We start from the raw sequence: 14,918 nt of genomic DNA, 5'->3' as shown, positions 1-14,918 counted from the left end.
TCTTGTCACGTGAGTAATGAACGTTTGCTTCTCACGGAGGGGGTTTTGCCTCTTCTCCGTCTCCCATTACTGCTCGCTCAGTCAGGGCGGCAGAGTGGCCCTCTTGCTGATTAAATGGCTGGCCCGGATCGATGGGAGTGAATGAGGGGTGCGGGTGCTGCCGGTTCCCGCAGAGCTGGGGCAGAGAAAGGGCACCGAGGGTCCCACTCACATCTCCTAGTACCCTCCTGGTGGGATTGTTCAGCTCCATGCTCACTGGGGAGGGACAGCAGTGTGCTTGGGGGCCAATGGTGTACCGTGAGAGAGAGAGAGAGAGAGAGAGGGATGGGGGAGAGTGAGAGGCAGGGGAGAGAGGGAGGGGATGGAGGAAAGGGAGAGTGAGAGGCAGGGGAGAGAGGGAGGGGATGGAGGAAAGGGAGAGTGAGAGGCAGGGGAGAGAGGGCGAGAGGAAAAGGGGGGAGAGAGGAGGGGGGATGGGGGAAAAGGGAGAGTGAGAGGCAGGGGAGAGAGGGCGAGAGGGAAAGGAGAGAGAGAGAGGGATGGGGGAGAGTGAGAGGCAGGGGAGAGAGGGAGGGGATGGAGGGGAGAGAGGGAGGGGATGGAGGAAAGGGAGAGTGAGAGATAGGGGAGAGAGGGCGAGAGGAAAAGGGGAGAGAGAGAAGGAGAGGGGGGAATGGGGGAAAGGGAGAGACGGGGTAGTGAGAGAGAGAGGGAGAGGGCCAAGGAGATAGAGGGAGAGCAGGACAAAGGGAGAGAGAGAGGGAGACAGCGAGAAGGGGAGAAGGAGAAAGGAAGTGGATGGGAGAGCCGAAGGCAGGGAGAGAGGGGGGCAACCCGTTTTCCAACTACCCTCCGTAAGAGAGTCCTGCTGGGAGGTCTTATTAAAAATACAGCGCTCCGAAAGCTAGTGCTCCCAAATAAATGTGGTGTTGTGTAATTTTAAACTTTATTAAAAATGGTTATCTTTCACGGATCGCACTTGCCACCCTCCCGCAGCCCATTCCCAGGAGTTCCTTTGACTTTAAAAGCCTGTTCCTGGAGGAGGCGCGACCACGGAGCTGAACTCAGGCAGTTCAGGGGTGGGCAGGGGGAGACAATTTGTGTTGGAGCCCTCGCCTCGGAAGTTCCAGAGACAGAGAATTTCGTTTGGTACAAGTGCTGACCAAGACAAACGTGTTCATTTAATTCAACCAGCAAAATAATGAGTTCAAAAGGTGTTCCACAGAGAAAGACGAGAGGCAGCCATCCTGCAGACATCCGTCTTCCATATTTCCCACTCAGTTTAAATGAGGATCATTGTCAATGTACCAAGTACTTAAGCCTCCCAATTGTATCAGGTAAGCTGCTTATTATATGCATCAACCACTTCTAAAGCAAGGGGGAATATTAAAATTCATGAGGATTGTCTTTTCAATTCTTTGACGAATTAGGGAGCTGCATAATCCCAGACAATAAAGTTCAGAAAGTTTATGAGCAAGTGTGGTCAGAAAGCCTGCCCTTCTCAGCGGTTTCAGCCCGGAAAGCAGTGAGTGTGACATCGCTGCTACTAATATCGGGCTGGTCAATGTCTACTCAAGACTAGGAAAGGTTTTAACTTGAATTTAAGTTAGTATGTTGTCCAATAATGTCTCCATTTTCATAATTCTTCATTTACAAATCCCCATGTGGCCTCATGCCTCCTCACCTCTATAAGTCCCTCCAGCTTCCACCATCCTTTGAGCAGTGTGCACTGAGCAGCTTGGAGAATGGGCTCCAGCTTGCAGCTGCCTTTCTGAATACAAGCTGCTGCTGTCGTTGTTCAGGTAACAACCTGAGGTTTGCTATCTGTGGTCCATTGGCCATGGTATGTAGCATGGACTTAAGGAATAAAGACCGAAAGTATCTCTAGGCGAAGCAGGTTAAAGACTATAAAGACTAGAGCACACAGGCACAATCGAGTAAGTCTTTAAAGTTACAGGTCCTGAACCTTTTGCTCCACGCAGAATGGTTGAGAAGGGAAACCCAGTTTGAAACTCAGAGATCAGGCATTTGGAACAGTGCCAGGGGAGAGGGGAAAGGTGAGAGGGGTGGGCGAGTCATGTCCTACGTCCAACCATCTTCAGCTGCTCCTTCAATGACAGTTGGTCCATTATAAGTTTAGAAGTGGGGATGTTAGCCAATAATTGTGCGATGTTCAGGCACCATTCATGACCCCTCAGGTACTGAAGCAGTCCGTGTTCAAATGCAGCAAGATCTGGACTGAAGAGTGGCTAGTGAGATTCATGCAACACAATAGCAGACAATAACCATCTCCAACAGGAGAATATCTAACCTTTCTCCATTACAAAAATTCTAGGGGATGACTATTGACCAGAAACAAACTAGAAATACAGTGGCAAGAAGAGCAGTTCAGAGGCTGGGAATACTGTAATGGAATACAAGGAATACTGACTTCCTGATGCCCAAACCTGTCCACTGTCTAAAAAGCACAAGTTAGGAATGTGATGAAAAACTTCCCACTTGCCTGGATGGATGCAGCCCAACAATACTCAAGAAGCTTGACACCATCCAGGACAAAGCAGCCCACTGCTTGGCACCACATGCACAAAAATCCACCCCATTACCTCGGAGGCTCAGCAGCAGCAGTGTGTAAGATCGACAAGATACATTGCAGTAATTCACCAAAAAATCTTAGATAGCACCTCCCAAGCTCACAACCACTTCCACCTAGAAGGACAAGGGCAGCTGATACATGGGAACATCACTCATTGAAAGTTCCCCTCCAAGCTACTCACTAGTCTGACTCCTTCACTGTTACTGGTCAAAATCCTGGAATTCCCTCCTGAAGGCCATTATGAGTCAATCTCCAACACATGACTGCAGCGGTTCAAGAAGGCAGCTCACCACCACCTTCTCACGGATAACTAGGGACAGGCAGTAAATGCTGGCCTCCTCACTCTCTCTTCCCCCCCTCACTCTCTCTTCCCCCCCTCACTCTCTCTTCCCCCCCCCTCACTCTCTCTCCATGAATCAATAAAAAAAGCCACCCAATTGAGGATGATGGCTCACCTCATGCAGCACAATGGCCTGGCCACCTTGACAGAGGTGACCACTGCAGGAAGAGGAAGAAAACATTCCATGTTGAGGTGTCCTCAGAGGCCAGGCAGGTTATTATCCAGGTGGCTGGCACAGGTGGGTGGATGTGTGAACCAGCTATCTGGATGTCAGATCAGTAGGGTCACCAGTACCTCCAATGTGTCTAACTGTGGGACCACCGAGTAGCCATAAAAGGGAAGCTCCCTCCCCGGAACCTGTTAATTGGCTGGCCCCTTCTGATTAGATTAGATTAGTTACAGTGTGGAAACAGGCCCTTCAGCCCAACAAGTTCACACCGACCCTCCGAAGAGCAACCCGCCCAGACCCATCCCCCAACATTTATCCCTTCACCTAACACTATAGGCAATTTTAGCATGGCCAATTCACCTAACCTGCACATCTTTGGGCAGTGGGAGGAAACCAGAGCATCCGGAGGAAAGCCACGCAGAGAATGTGCAAACTCCACACAGACAGTTGCCTGAGGTAGGCATTGAACCTGGGTCCATGGCACTGTGAGGCAGCAGTGCTGACCACTGTGCCGCCCGGGATGGGATTGTTGTGCTCAATTGCTAATGAGGATGTGAAGTCATACGTCTCATGAATTACTTTAACTGCTCAGTAGGTAGCTGTGCCCCACCCACTCCCACAGTTTGGAATGATCTGGAGTAGCAGGAAGAATTTAGATTCCCTTACTGACACCTTTGTGTAGTGATTGTAATGAGGTTAGTCAGATGGACCTCATGGAATATGAGTTTTCTGATTGAGGCTGTTAGTTTGGTCCAATCAGGGAGCCCTGCCTGACAGATATAAACAGGCGTGATTCGTGCACTTTGTGTCTTTCACTGTATCTCACACCTGTGCACACACACACCATGGGTGCTGGGGATAAAATAAGCACTACTGCACTTAGGTGGTAGTGTTGGGGTTAAAATTAAAAAAAAAGGAAAAAAAAAAGAAAAAAGATATAAAAAAAAATAAACAGGAGTGGGTGGCACGGTGGCACAGTGGTTAGCACTGCTGCCTCACAGCGCCAGAGACCCGGGTTCAATTCCCGCCTAGGGCGACTGACTGTGTGGAGTTTGCACATTCTCCCTGTGTCTGCGTGGGTTTCCTCCGGGTGCTCCGGTTTCCTCCCACAGTCCAAAAAAAAATGTGCAGGTCAGGTGAATTGGCCATGTTAAATTGCCCGTAGTGTTAGGTGAAGGGGTAAATTTAGGGGTATGGGTGGGTTGCGCTTCGGCGGGGCGGTGTGGACTTGTTGGGCCGAAGGGCCTGTTTCCACACTAAGTAATCTAATCTAATGGGTCAAATGGCTTGATTCCACTCTAATAGCTTATGGTCTTATAGAAAATACAATCCAACACCAAAGGAAACAGTAAGTGCAGAAGAATCCTAGTTTAAAAAATAAAAAAAATAAATAAACAGGCGTGATTCGTGCACTTTGTGTCTTTCACTGTGTCTCACACCTGTGCACACACACACCATGGGTGCTGGGGATAAAATAAGCACTACCGCACTTAGGTGGTAGTGTGGGGGTTAAAATAAAAAAAAAGGAAAAAAAAAGAAAAAAAGATATAAATAAACAGGAGTGGGTGGCACGGTGGCACAGTGGTTAGCACTGCTGCCTCACAGCGCCAGAGACCCGGGTTCAATTCCCACCTCAGGCAACTGTCTGTGTGGAGTTTGCACATTCTCCCCATGTCTGCGTGGTTTTCCTCCGGGTGCTCCGGTTTCCTCCCACAGTCCAAAAATGTGCAGATTAGGTGAATTGGCCATGCTAAATTGCCCGTAGTGTTAGGTGAAGGGGTAAATGTAGGGGACTGGATCTGGGTGAGTTGCTTTTCTCTCATCATCACTGAAATAACTCTACATTTGCCGGTATCCCCAAATCAACTTTTTTTTTCCCCGCATGTGGAGAGGCTTTGCTACTGATCCAGCTCCCTTACAACCATCGGTGTGGACTTGTTGGGCCGAAGGGCCTGTTTCCACACTAAGTAATCTAATCTAAAAAACACACAATGCAATTTGAAAAAAAAGAAGAAAAAATATAAACAGGAGTGAGTGATCACACAGCATTGCCCTTTTGTGAAGGGCACTGCTTGTCACTGGCCACTCGGGTGTTTTCCGAGAGCCAGAAGGCGGGTAGCTGTCCTGACTGCTGTCACCCCGGGCAGGTACCGGGCCGGGCTGCCTTAGAGGTGGTCAAAAGGTGTGTCAGGGGGGAACCAATAACTGGAAGAGGCATGGGGTGGACCGAGAGCCGGAAGGTGGGTAGGGGTGGCTGCCTTAGAATGGGAGGGACGGGGGCTTGCTGGGTCTGTATTGTATGCACTTTTTTATGTAACTGGATTGTCCTTTTATGTACAAATGTCATTGTCACTGTCTTTTATATGTGAAACTGGGATTTGAGGTTTGTCCTCATTTCCCTGTAAACTGGTTGAATGGTATGGTTTGGAGCCTGGTTTTGCTGCTCCTCTCCCTTGTAAAATTGCTGTCTCTTGTATACAGCTGTAAATGTTAACTCTTTTTGTAAACTGTTTTGTAAAATGTTTCATAATTGTTTAATAAAATAAAAAAAAGTGTTGATTTAATCCCTGCGCTCCCCTTCACTGTTTGATCATGCAGCATTGCTCCCTGAGAAGGGCACTGCTTGTCACTGGTCACTTGGGTGCTTCCTTTGTTCCTGGTGGTGGGAATTGAATAAGAGTTTGTACACCCTGTTGTCTTTCACTGTGTCTCACCTGCACACACACACACACAATATGAGTGCTGGGGAAAACATAAGCACTACTGCAGTTAGGCGGTAGTGTAGGGAAAAAGAAGAAGAATAAAAATGAGATTCAAAAAAAATTTAAAAAGATCAAAGAAAAAAAAAGGACAAAAGAACAGGTGTGTTATAAACTCTGTTCACTCCGAGAGATGGTTGTAAGTAGCAAAGCCTCTCCATGTGTGGAAAAAAAAAGTTGACTTGGGGATACCGGCAAATGTAGAGTTATTTCAGTGATGATGAGAGAAAAGCACACTCCTGAAGAAATTTGCTAGCAACAGTCATTTTTGAGTTGGGGTAAGCATTTCTGGCATCATGCCGTTCTTTGGGAAGCTTCAATCATTCAATCTTGCTATCGAACACTGAGCCCAATATGTGGGAAGAATGCATTGGTTTTTTTTTTCCAGGCAAATGACGTTGCAGCAAATGAAAAGCAACCAGCAATTCTCCTGACAAAGCCTTGTCTAATTCTGAGACACTATTGGTTTTGCTTCAGTGGACAATGGAGAACATTTTATAAAGTCTACACCAGGCTCTGATTGATCTAGATGACATGCTCATAAGGAGCATTAAGATTACTTGGACTTAGTCCTTACATGTTTCTCTTAGGTGGTCCTATGGTCTTAAAGAGAAAAAATATGTGTTCCAGGCATCCCAAATAATCTAGTTGGGCCACAGATTTGACACGACCAGACTACATCCAGACTACAGAGTGAGGGTGATCAAAGCTGCCCCAGCTCCTACATCTGTACTGGAGCATAGGTCTTTCCTTGAGCTGGTGAATTATTACAGAAGATACATATGTAACCTGGCAGCCATCTAGGCACCTTTGCAGCATCAGGGGCGGCACGGTGGCACAGTGGTTAGCACTGCTGCCTCACAGCACCAGAGACCCGGGTTCAATTCCCGACTCAGGCAACTGACTGTGTGGAGTTTGCACATTCTCCCCGTGTCTGCGTGGGTTTCCTCCGGTTTCCTCCCACAGTCCAAAGATGTGCAGGTCAGGTGAATTGGCCATGCTAAATTGCCCATAGTGTTAGGGAGGTGGGTAAATGTAGGGGAATGGGTGGGTTGCGCTTAGGCGGGTCGGTGTGGTCTTGTTGGGCCGAAGGGCCTGTTTCCACACTAAGTAATCTAATCTCTTAACAAAGGTTTATTTGGAGGTACAAGTCCAAATAAACCTTTTGGAGTATAACCTGGTGTTATGTGATTTTTAACTTTGTCCATCCCAGTCCAACACTGGCACCTCTACATCTTAAAGAGTCAGCCTTGGAAACGGTTGCATAGCCAAACCATAGTTTTCAGGGAAGTGATGAAACAGCTATCATCCTGTTAGGTGTTAGCACACTATGACTCCAAGTGAGATCTGATATTGACATGCAATGCCACTCTGTATGGCATCAGAGTAGTATTAGCTCAAAGGAGGCCCAAGGGAGAGGAATGCTCAATAGCATATGAACCAAAATCCAGGACTTTGGGTAATGCAGAGTGTATATGTGCCCAGATATAGAAGTAAGGATTGGCAGTCATATTCGGGGTCAGGAAGTTCCACCAATACCTTTACGGACATAATAATGGACAACAAACTCCTGCAAGGTCTACTTCAAAAGGACAAGGCAGTGCTGCCCATAGCTTCAGGCAGAATTCAGTAGTAGGCTCTAATACTAAGTGCATATAATTACAAGTTGGAATACTGCCTGGGTGGCCAGGTAGCAAATGAGGATGCATTGAGCCACCTCCCGTTGGCCAACACACCACCAGTAGTACCACCACTGGAAGAGTCCATAATGGTTTTAAATTTTCTGGACACACTTCCAATATCAAACTTTGGACACAGAAAGATCTGATCTTGACAAACTGAAATAGCTGGTGGTGACGGGGGAAACCAAAATGTCATCACAACCAGAACTAAAACCTTTTATTATGGGGAATATGAGTGATTGTCCTGACCAAAGGCGGCCACGGGATACTGGCTGAACTCCACCCACTCTGTCCATGGGTTTCCAAAATAAAGATGTTGGCAAGAAATTATGTCTGGTGGCCAGGACTGGATGCAGACATTGGTGGGGCAGTGCCCAGAGTGCCAACATGGACAACAATTACTGCCACCAAGGTCACTGCATTCATTGGAATGGCTGGGTGAACATTGGACTATGCAGGTCCTTTCATGCGCACGATGCTCTTAGTCATTATGGATGCCCATTCAAAGTGGCTGGACAAGCATAGAATTCATTTTTCAAACATGTAACCATGTCTTTTGCAATATACACACTGTTGGAAGAGTTGGTCACAGATAACAGGCCTTTATTTACTAAACTCAAATGGTTGTCATATAAGGACAACTTCATACCATCCATCATACAATGATCTGGTAGAAAGAGCAATCCAAACTTTGAAGGCAGGCCTAAGAAACAGTCTATAGCTTCACTAGATACTAAACTATCATGGTTCCTATTGATTACAGGACCATCTCTCATACAACTATAGGGATAACTCCAGCAGAGTTGCTAATGGGGAGAAGATTCCACACCAGATTAAATCTGATATTCCTAGACGTAGAGGTGTAGGGTAAAACGACATCAGGAGCATCAATGCTGGACACAAGACTCCACTAAAGTGAGAGAGACAGTTTACTTCAGGGGGCAAACTTGTGTAGAAACCACAGAAATGGCCCTGCATGGGCAAGAAGCACGGTCGATGCAAGATCATGTCCAGTGACCAGATAGGTAAGATGGTCCAGAACAAGTACGTGGACCATATGAAAGCTGCAAACTTGAAAATGGTGCAGGAGCAAAACCTGCCCGGCTCCTTCACAACCTTTCTAACTTGAGGGACCTGAGGGTTCTCGCTTTCCATCAAGCATTGAGGATACCTCGGAATCTGTGTGGACATATTAGATGTGGCCACCTCAACGCCTTTGCCACCTGAAGGGGAAAATGAGTTTCTTCCAAGACCCTCTGGGCATGAGAGGTGAATTAATGTGCTTTAGACGCTGTGCATTAGACACTGTCTGTTTCAGAAGCAGAGTTGGAGGAACCTGACCTAGTACTAAAATGTCCCAGGAGGAGCTCCAGTTTCTTCCTACACTCCAAAAATGTGCAGGTTGGGTGAATTGGCCATGCTAAATTGTCCGTAGTGTTAGATGAAGGGGTAAATGTAGGGGTAAGGGTCTGGGTGGGCTGCACTTTGGCTGGTTGGTGTGGACTTGTTGGGCCAAAAGGCCTGTTTCCACACTGTAAGTAATCTAATCAAAAACACCAGCCTATGTTTTCAGACTTAGAGGGGGAGGGATATCCTGATTGTAATGGTGGACCTCATAGAATATGAGTTCCTTGATTGAGACTGTTAACCTGATCCAAACAGGGAGACTGGCTGACAGATATAAACAGGAGGGTCAGACATCCCTGTTCACTCTAAGGGAGCTGGCTCAGTGTCAAAGGTTCTCCCCATTTAAATAAAGGGTGACTTGGTGACAGGATTCTGGCCTCGGTAGAGTTATTGCACTTTGCGTGCTATTTTCAGAGGATTCTTGCCTCCCAACCTGTCTCACAGGGTAATGTCAGTTCTGCTGAGCTTCATCCCCAAGGGAGTTTACTCAGTGCAAAGTGCACACTCTGAGAAGGTTGATTGAGAATTGATTTCCCTGGTCACTTTTGTTGGAACGACATAAACCCAAGATTGAAGCAAGTGAAGTTCTGTGCCTTTACTGGTTCCTCTCTGCAGCCTGAAACTTATGCTGAAAACTCTACAGAACTGGCAAACAGATAAACGATACAGAAAAGTCCAACAGTTTCTGACAGAAATGATTACACAAGAAGATAAAGAAGCCATCTGGCTGTGCCTTTCTTACTCTCCTGGCAGACAGTTATTCAGTGCACCTCGCAATGAAGCTTGGGTGCCAGTACACACATATTAGAACATTCCAAACCTCATAGCACCCAGGAAATAGGCATTCCTGAATACGATGACATCTCAGTGATGAATTAAAACTTGACAACCATTAAGACAATAGGAAAAAAAGTTCCAATATCAAATTGTGAGCAAAACAACAAAGAAATAAATTAAACTGCAACCTAGCTAGAGAAAGGTGTCAGAGTGGTATAAATCAAAGGCTTTGTTATCATTAATTTAAAGTCTGAAAACCATCGACCACTTGTAAATCCCTTCATTTAAGAAAATGTCAAGACATTACATGGAGATAAATTTGAGTGGAACTTCATCACGGGCCCAAACATGGATCAAAAATTCAAGTACTGAATGATTGAGGAAGCAGGATGAATAAAAATAAAACAAGGTTTTTCTTTCCTCCCGTGGTTTAATAGAGTTCATGAATGCAGTTCACTGCATTTTATTTAGGGCAAGTAGACAAATATTTGAATGCGAACAAGATACAAAGAGATCGGACATTGGGAGTAATTTGAGTTTGATACCGGGGGCAATGAGGACAGAATGGGACATTTAGATTTATTTGAGATTGATACAAGGCTATGGGGAGAGAGCAGGGCAGTGGGATTAATTTGTGAATTGAGTTGGCTACCAGGAAGAATTGGAGAAGTGGGCTTATTTTACAATTAATGCAGGGCTGTTGAAAGACAGTGGGAAATTGGGAATCGTTTGGGATTGATCCAAGTCTATGGAACATTGCAACAGGGCCATGAGGGAGTAGGGCTATGGGATTTGTTTGGGAGTAATACAGGGCCATGAGAAGAGAGTGATGCAGAGAGATTAAGTCAGAAGTCAAATGACACCAGGTTGTAGTTCAATAGGTTTATTTGAAATTGCAAGCTTTCAGAGCGCTGCTCTATCACCTGACGACGGAGCAGCATGGTCCTGTATTACTCCCAAATGGACTTCTGACTTTGTCCACCCTAATCCAACACCAGGGAGATTAGCTTGGGATTCAAACAGGGCCATGAAGAGGGATTAGTTTGGGATTTTCTGATGGCATTTGGTATGGTGCCATACCAAAGGTTATTGCAGAAAATGAAAGCCCATGGTGTAGAGGGTCACATGGTAACAACAATAGAAAATCAGCTGGCTGGCAGAAAACAGAGAGCATATATATGAATCTGTCTTTGATTAGCAGGCTGTGATGAATGCAGTCTCCCAGGGCTTCAACCTTTTACAGTTTACATCAATAACTTAGATGAAGGAAGCAAAAGCATGATGGCTAAATCACAGATGATGCCAAGACAAGTAGGAAAATATGTTTTGAAGAAGACATAAGGAGTGTGAAGAAGAATATAGATAGGTTGTGGGAGTGTGCATAAACATCTGGCAGGTGGAGTACAATATGAAAAAACAAGAAGATGTTCACATTAGCAGGAAGAATGAAAGTGGATAATGACTCCAGGATTCCAAGGTGTAAAAGGAATCTCTGTTCCAGTGCATGTGTCACACAAAGTTAGTTTGCAGGTACAGCAATCAAGAAAGTTCATTGGACGCTATCCTTTATTACGAGGGGAACTTAACGAAAACTTGAGCATGTTATTCTTCAGTTTTTCAAGGCATTGGTGAGACAACATCTCAAATACAGTGTGCAGTTTTGGTCTTCCCATAATTAAGGAAGGATGTCAAATGTTGGAGGCAATTCACAGGAGGTTTACAAGATTGCACCGCCAAATCCAAGTCACCTGACATCTGGAGAAAGAACGCCTCATCTTTCATCTGACCCCTTCAACCAAAGACATCAACATTGATTTCACCAGATTCCAAATCTCCCGTCCCCCCACCTCATCCCTCCAACTTGGCACACTGTCTTGACCTGTCCTACCTCTCTATCTTCCTTCCCACCAATCTGCTCCACCCTGGTCACTGACCCTTCACTATTATCCCTCACCTTCATCAACCTATCACCTTCACAGCTACCTTTCTCCCAGTGCTATCCCCATATTTATCTCTCATCCCCCCTTCCCCTCCACATTCCTGATGAAGAGCTTAAGTCCGAAACATTGACTCTCCTGCTCCTCGATGCTGCCTGACCTGCTGTGCTATCCAGCACCACACTTTTCCACTCTGACTCTCCAGCATCTGCAATCCTCACTTTTCCTAGTACCTGGAATGAGTATGTTGTTTTATGGGGATAGGCTCATTCCAAAGGAGTTTAGAACAATGGAAGATGTGCATTTACTTTGGAATTGATGCAGGGGTTTTGGGAAAGACTAGAATAAAGATATTCATTTGGGTTGATACATGGCTATGGATAGAAAGTGGGATTAGTTTTGGGATAATCTGAGCAAAGGCCGTACAGACACAATGAACCTGACTGTGAATATTTGAGTCAATGTGGAATAGCTACTATTTCAATGATATTTAACTTTTTCCTGTAATTAATCATTTGTTTCAATATCTTGGACCACTCCGTTGTTGCAAATTTACTGTAACAAATTCACAATGTACCCAGGTTTTATGGAGAGCCCTCCTCATTGTGTTTAAATCTTTTATCATCTATATTCACATGGTGTTTCTTGGAAGAACAAAGAAAAGAAGACTTGCATTGATATGACACTTTTCACAAACAAGGATAGCTCAACACTCTTGCTGACAAGTGAGCTCCCCTTGAAATGTAGTCTCTGTTGCAAAACAAAAACCTGACTTGCACACATCACCACCAAGCAACAATGAGTAGGTAAACTGGGCTTTGTGATGCAGTTTGAAGAATAAGTATTGACCAGGTCATTCCTCTTCTCTCATATGGACTATAACACCATACAATGTACAACATAAATGTATATACTACATTAACACACAGCAACATCCTGATTAATTTCAGGGAAGTAAGGGGAGAGTAACTGATTTGATTGGGGTGTTGGAGGCAGAGGGAAGAACTGTGATCTGTGATTAAGAAACACTGAGGGGCAACTTAACTTTCAGATGGGGCACAGCATGGGCATTACTGGATTGACTGTCATCATAGCCAAGGGAATGGCATTTTGGGGGGGGCAGTAAGATGCCCTGTTCATGGGCTATCATGTACAATGTACCCCAGCCAATGGCGAAACCAGTCATAGAATAGTACAGCACAGGGACAAACCCTTCAGCTCACTAGTCACTGGTGACAGTAGCTCAGAAAGGTACCCTGTGTCTGTATCTGTTCTCACAGAGGATTCTCTAACCAGTGCTTCCCATTTACATTCAAATTTTCTATCCACCATGGGATAATTCAGGATCCAGCTACTTCGGATTGGGATCTGGAACAACGTACAATCTGCCATCTCCACTCATACGAAGAGAGATGCATCATTCAGCAACAAGCAAAGAAACTTCAAAACCATTTACTTAAGCAACAAGACTAAGGCAGAGAATTAGCTTATGATGACAGGTTCTCACTTTGAGAGAATGACTGACACAGGAAGCAATCACACTGACCAGCAGGTAGAAATAGAGAGGTTCCAGTCTCAAACCTGAGGGAGGACATATTGTTGTATTAGCACATCATTGACAAAAGAAAACTCCCCACCTTTCACATCACCAAGGGGCAACAGAAAAGACTTCAGGATCCTAACAGGCTCCATAACCCATTTGTCTCATCTCCCTCTAATGCTGACAATGGACATTTGGGGAGCAGAGATTGAGAAGAACCATTTAACAACACATCAACAAACAAATGTGTGCCATTTATATTCTCAATTATTTGTGGGGAGACAGAATTACAAGTCACCATGTCAGTAACAGCTGAGAACACACCAAGCAAATAGAGACTCACACTGATTGATTGATTCCCACGGCAGGACCTCAGATCTCTGAGCAATGTCCAGTGATGTGTAATGATCTTCACATAACAGAGATGATTAACCTTCTATTGAATTGTTCCACAGCCCACAGAGAGGAATACAAACATGGTCACAACATTAAAGGCCGTAGTGCCTGGAGACAAATACTTGTAGCTCCTTTGTGGGGATTTCACTTTGATTAAGTGCACTGTCCACAAAGTGTAAGAGCAATACCTATACCAGCATCGACTTCGATCAGTGGATGTTCAAATCAGATTGCCTTGAATGGAAGAGGCTTGCCCCAGCTGCAGTACAGTGTTTGCTGGTATCAATAGCAAGCACCACTGAGGGTTAAATGTGAGGGCGTTTTAATTGAGTGATGTATATCAAGTTTGTCCTAATAATGAGATGAACCAGGAGAAAAACAATTCTTGTACTGCAGAAGGAAGAAATGGACCAACATTTTAGTATATCAACCCTAAACTAATCCACTGTCCCACTCTCTCCCCATTGTCCTGCATCAATCTCAAATGAATCCCATTGTCCCACTCTCTCCCCACAGCCCTGCATCAATCCCAAATTAATCCCACTGCCCTCCTCTCTCCATAGCCCTGAATCAAACTCAAACTCATCCACTGTCCTGCCGTATCTCGCCAAGGCGCTGTATTAATCCCAAATTAATCCCACTGTCCAGATCTGTCTCCAAGGCCCTGTATCAATCCCAAACTATTCCCAATGTCACCCTCTCTCCCCATAGTCCTGTAACAATCTCTAAAATAATCCTACTGAACTGCACTCTCCACATTACCCTACATCAATCCTAATCTGATCCCTCACTCCTGATCTCTCTCCTCAGCCCTAAATCAATCTCACATCCCTATTTCATTTGAGAGAATTGCTACAAAGTTACAATTGCCAAAAGAATGTTGGTCCATTCTACTGCTAAGTTTATTTCAGGGCTACAGTTTTAGAGTGAAAACCACCATGGTACTGTGTATGTGCTCAGACCAGACACTTATGTGGAAGAATGTAGAAACCTGAAAAAGAAACAGAATCAGACTTCTGTGGAATTGATTGGAGAAAAGGAAATGTGACTTGACAGATGGCGTCAAGGTTGAACAAGGTTTCAAACAATAACTACAAAGGAATTTGCAATAGTGTCTCATTAGGAATCAGGCCGCACCTCGAAGACCATAGCATTTTAAAGATCGACTATGTCTCGTCTCACAAGCATGTGAGTAGCTGTCAGCTGTGGTCTGCAAAGAAATCATTAGATATAAGATTGAGGAGGATACCAGGATTTAAGATACCAATACTCCTCAGAGTAGTAAAGAAAAGACTATTCAAGGAGGCAATATGCTAAT

General features: G+C 45.1%; 1 protein-coding gene across 3 annotated transcripts in view; it reads right to left on the bottom strand.

The window, feature by feature from the left end:
- Positions 1-14,918, bottom strand: part of LOC122561437 (dynein axonemal heavy chain 3-like) — a 557,691-nt gene that overhangs the window by 412,545 nt on the left and 130,228 nt on the right. The window lies entirely within an intron of this gene.

Source organism: Chiloscyllium plagiosum, unplaced genomic scaffold (genome assembly GCF_037043375.1).
Source record: "Chiloscyllium plagiosum isolate Xiang-an unplaced genomic scaffold, Cpla_swu_hap1 HiC_scaffold_23, whole genome shotgun sequence".
Taxonomy (NCBI): Eukaryota; Metazoa; Chordata; class Chondrichthyes; order Orectolobiformes; family Hemiscylliidae; genus Chiloscyllium; species Chiloscyllium plagiosum.
The sequence above is the reverse complement of the archived record's forward strand: the minus strand, read 5'-3'. Positions and strand labels throughout refer to the sequence as shown.